At 42.0% G+C, this 5,237-nt stretch overlaps 1 long non-coding RNA gene across 1 annotated transcript; it reads right to left on the reverse strand.

The window, feature by feature from the left end:
- Nucleotides 1-932: 932 nt before the first annotated feature.
- Nucleotides 933-4,564, reverse strand: LOC123119994 (uncharacterized). Its single transcript, XR_006459207.1, has 2 exons — nt 3,913-4,564; nt 933-2,676 (listed from the first exon to the last, which is right to left on the reverse strand). It is a non-coding gene; the product is annotated as an uncharacterized lncRNA (long non-coding RNA).
- Between the last annotated feature and the right edge of the window lie 673 nt (nt 4,565-5,237).

The following is a 5,237-nucleotide window of genomic DNA, read 5'->3' on the forward strand; positions in this document are numbered from 1 at the left end:
CACATGTATTATGTTTCCGGTTAATACAATTCTAGCATGAATAATAAACATTTATCATGATATAAGGAAATAAATAATACTTTATTATTGCCTCTAGGGCATATTTCCTTCATTTTCAGCAAGATCAAATAACTATTATCCAAGAAGATCCTATAGGTTTAACTTGGCACAAACACTAATTAAAACATAAAACCACAGCTAACCAGAGGCTAGATAGATTATTTATTCCTAACCAGAACCAAAAAGCAAGAAACTAAAATAAAGTTGGGTTGCCTCCCAACAAGCAGTAACGTTTAACGCCCCTAGCTAGGCATGATGATTTCAATGATGCTCACATAAAAGATAAGAATTAAAACATAAAGAGAGCATCATGAAAAATATGACTAGCAAATTTAAGTCTAACCCACTTCCTATGCATAGGGATTTTGTGAGCAAACAATTTATGGGAACAAAAATCAACTAGCATAGGAAGGCAAAACAAGCATAACTTCAAAAACTATAAGCACATAGAGAGGAACCTTGATATTATTGCAATTTCTACAAGTATATATTCCTCCCTCATAATAATTTTCAGCAGCATCATGAATGAATTCAACAATATAACCATCACATAAAGCATTCTTTCCATGATCTACAAGCATAGAATTTTTATTACTCTCCACATAAGCAAATTTCTTCTCATTCGGAATAGTGGGAGTATCATAAGAGACTCGAATACTATAAATTGTTTCCACATTAAATAAGTAATGTTCAGAAAAAAGGGTAATCATAATCATGACAAGTTTTATAAATATAATCATCACTACTTTTTATAGCATAAGTGTCATCACAATAATCTCTACTATTAAAGGGGGATCGAACGTCGTGATGGTTCGACATCGTTCGATCCCCCACCCCTCGTACGACAACCATCATGCGATGGGCCACGCGTGTAGTATCCCAAAAATCAAAGGCCAACTCAGCCCACGTACAAGATCCACAGCCAAAAAAAACAATTCGGCTCAACCCACGAACGAAGTCCTCAACCCACGAACGAGGTTCATCGATCAACAAACCGGCCAACAAAAAAAACAGTTCAGCTCAACCCACGAACGAGGTCCATCGGCCAAAAATCAAACCACCTGCGACCTCCATCGACCCACGAACGCACATCCCCGGGGAGAGAAATGCCAGTTCTTCCTCGCGTACGAGCTCCATCGACCCACGGACGCACTACGCCAAGGAGAGAATCGCCGGTTCACTCGCCGTCCGACCACATCGTTCTCATGCGAGCTGTGCGAGCGCAGCCTCTGCTGCCATCAACCTCTGATCTCCTCGCATGCTGAACCGCAACCTCGACGCCCCTGAACCAGAACCTGCACTCGACGGCTGTTGCTGCGTCTATCTCCTGATGTCGCCGCTACATCCTCCTGCCATCATCTTCACAGTTCTTCACCTACCGTCTTCTGCCTCTCCGATGGCAAAAGGACTGAGATCCACCTTTGTTATGTTCAACGGTGCCCACCATGCCCTAGGTTTGTCATCCTCAATTGTTTCAGCAAAGTTTTTTTACATCAGAAAGATACTAAACTCCTGTTCAGAACTTCATGATGCGACCTCAAAAATATAGTAGTACTCAGATTGCATCTTTAAGTTCTACTCCAAGTACATTGAACAAAGCATGCAGGATTTTAAGCTATGTACCAGCTACCAAATTGTGAAGGTGCTTCATTAGGCTCATCAACTTCCGGGAATTAAATACATGAAACAAATGTATAATGTGTGCTAATGTGGACGGGTGTGACATGTCATCTCAATCTTGTCTTTGCAGCAAGGCCACTCTATGCAAATGAATGAAAGCAAATGTAACAAAGTTAAAAAATCTAAGAATTGATGACGTGAGATTGACATGCTTTTCACCCAATTTCATATTATAGACATCTATTCAGTTCCCAGACTTAAGTTCATATTGAAGACCCCTGTTCCATAAAGAATATTGCTAAAGTCCTCTTAATTACAGTACAATACAGTTACAAATATCATATCATTTTTTTCATGCAAAAAATGCAGGTTTAGTTAAGAACTTAAAGCTTTTATAGAACACAAAGATGTCACAGGACAGAAGGCATCTCTATGACAAAGGGAAAAGAGGTATGTATATGTCAATCACATGTATGCACATAAGGTATTCAATAAGCTTTCATAACTTACCCTTCACTAATCTTATCAGTTGTTGAATATGAGAGGACACCGAGATCACAACCCAGCGATTGTCGGGGTGTACCTACCAGACCCGATTTTCTCTCACGGTCAGCTCTACGTTGCATTGTCTAGAGCCACCGCGAAGAGGAACATTAAGATTCTCGCCATCAAGGACAACGGCAAGGGTAAAGGCAAGGGTAAGGGCAAGGGCAAGGAACAAAGCAAGATTTCAAAGAAGCGAAAAAGATTTGAACCCTTATTAACGACCATGAAGAACATAGTCTACAAGGAAGTCCTTAGCACATGAAGTCGCCGGATCAAATTATAACAACTCAAGGTAAAGTATGTTCAATTCTGCATTACAGCACATAACTATTGTAGATCTTAATGCACACTAACCTGAGTTTGTGAGCATAATCAGTCTTCAGAAACCATGAATATTCCTTTCGCGACATCTCCCCGTTCTATACTTGGTAGAATATGCACCTGTTTAAGCTGGAAATAACAAGAGACAGTGTGAAATTGCAAACAGATTAAGGATGAAGATGCTTGGACAGTGACTTGCTACAGAAGAACAAAAATACTAAGGTGTCGTTTCTTTCTAAGGCATACGCTTTTTAATATGGTAAAAACCTGAGGCATCTAATATCATAACAATTAAAAAACCGACTTAAACTTCAGTTCCATAGAATCTCTCGTTGGAAATACATGGATAAGGAACTATGTATCTGATAATTTATGAAGAACCCAAATTCGAGCTGAGTTTGCCATCAGTGAGCTCCTCATGTCTCTACTATTAAAGGATGAGTCTTTCAAGACAATAGAAACCTCGATATGAACAAAAGGAACATAATTTGTTCATCTGCTCTTTTTCTGTAGCTTTGTGATTAGATTTAGCACGCATGTGTCCTTAAATTCAGGCCTCAAAATTCGTTGCAGATGGTGATTCCAAAGTGCCAAGTACAGGATTAGAAACATCAACCCTTAAGCTATTCAGAAAGAGCATTGTGGTGACTGGAGAATGAGTCATATTAGACCCTGAATACAAACATCGCTAACCTGCAAAATGGCAAGGACCTCGGAATGGAAGCTTTGGCCAATACCACAATAGCGCGTTATGCTGAGCTCATTTGCAAAAAGATGCAGACCAAGCTTTGCGTTCGTTTTTTACAATTGGTACATCAGTATGAATGTGACCATTGGACAGTGCTGACTTTTATGTCAGGTTACCTTGCATAAATCTTTATGATTCCCCCATTGTGTTTTGCTTTGTTGAAATGCATTGTGTGTGTGTACAATTAGAATTTGCTCAGGATTGGAAGGTCAACTCTCCAGGAAGAGGAAGCTAAGCCTCCTTGACCAGACTTTTTTTTTCTTTTTTTGAAGTTTCAAGCCATGCCTTTTTCAATAGGGACAGCTAAAATCGTTTATAGAAAAACTATTAAGACCCACTTTTCCTGTTGTACTAAAACGAAGTTTTAGTTATTTCTGCCCCTAAAAAAACTATTTTTTGGTACGCTAACTCATTTCAGGTGGTTAGACCTTTAAACGAGTTTATGGGAAACAGAACTGGCAAAAACTCCGTATCCAGACAACCCAAGAAAGGTTTTATCCTCATCTCACAGAATAAACAACTTAATCACAACCGTATACCAATTACTACTCATCTAGCTATCCTTCAAACTGTGTATATATAAGATAGATTCAATCTACCTCCAGATTTTTGTTTACCTCTAAGATCGAATTTCACCGGCGGTGCCAATCCAACAGAGCTACCAATGCAGGACGCGGAGGGAGAGACGAGAGCCGACCGTGACAAGGTAAGATCCGTGGGCACCCTGATCCTGACGCATAGGGAGGGGAGCAGAGCTCGGTGGCGAAGAGAAGCCGTCGGCATCGTGCTGCACCACGGAATCTACTCCTCATCGATCTCCGCCCATCCGGCCGAGCACAGTTTGCGGCAGGGTCTCCAAAATGAGGAGCCCGATCCTGCCGGTGGATGCAGATCGAGCCCACCTCGCGCTGCACGGCGCGCGCCAGTCGCCGCGCGTTACCACCTGATGATTCGGACCGGCGTGGCTTCATCGCGGCGGGGGCGCGGGGCAGGGAGCGCCGCGCGGTGGATGCCCCCGCCCAGACTGCGTGCGCGTCTGCCTGCCCCCGAGATCTCGCCGGACAGCTGGGAGTGATGGGGGCGCGGTGTGGGAGGCTCGCGACGGCGCAGGTAGGCTGCAGGGACGGTTCGGAGGCGTGGGGTGGGAGGTTGGGCCGGGATGGGTGCCGTGCGCCATGATGCGCCGGCGGCTGCACAGGGAGCAGGGTGGGTCATGGGTGGAATGGGAAAGGGGTCAGCAGCGAGGAGAAAGAGACTGACAGTGCTGGCTGTAGCAGAATTGTTTTTTGCCCCACGGCTCTATAATTTTTTTATTTATATTAGTGTATATTACGCGAAATTGCTTGTGGAGGCCGAGCTCCATGGAGATGCAAAATTCAAAATTCTTGAAAAATCATATTTTTACATTCAAACAAATTCTGAAAAAATATAGAAATAGATGAAGGCATAGTGCACAAGCGTGTAAATTTTGAAGACAAATACGTTCAAACGTGGCCTATGCAAAAAATATCCCTCCATGCGAAAATACTTGTCATCAAAATGGATAAAAAGAGATGTATCTAGAACTAAAATACATCTAGATACATCCCTTTTTATTCATTTTGATGAAAAGTATTTCCAGACGGATGGAGTACAAATTTGTGATTTTTTAACACATGATACGATTCATCCTCCCAGATCATGAATTTGTTCTTTTTTGTACAGGTCGCATTTCAACGTATTTCATCCTTAAATTTTACACACATACGCCTCACATCATTGTTTACTTGTACGAAAAAGTTCAGAACTGAAATTTTTGAATTTTGTTTTTTTAAAGGCCTCCATGGAGGCCGAGAGCCAAAACGCCATTCTCTATACATTATAGCATAAGAACTGAGGTATTTGGACGGTCTGTCGGGGCTACCAAATATCTTGGCTAGACTAGAACAAATCTCGTTTTGCA

The sequence above is a fragment of the Triticum aestivum genome, chromosome 5D (genome assembly GCF_018294505.1).
Source record: "Triticum aestivum cultivar Chinese Spring chromosome 5D, IWGSC CS RefSeq v2.1, whole genome shotgun sequence".
NCBI lineage: Eukaryota > Viridiplantae > Streptophyta > Magnoliopsida > Poales > Poaceae > Triticum > Triticum aestivum.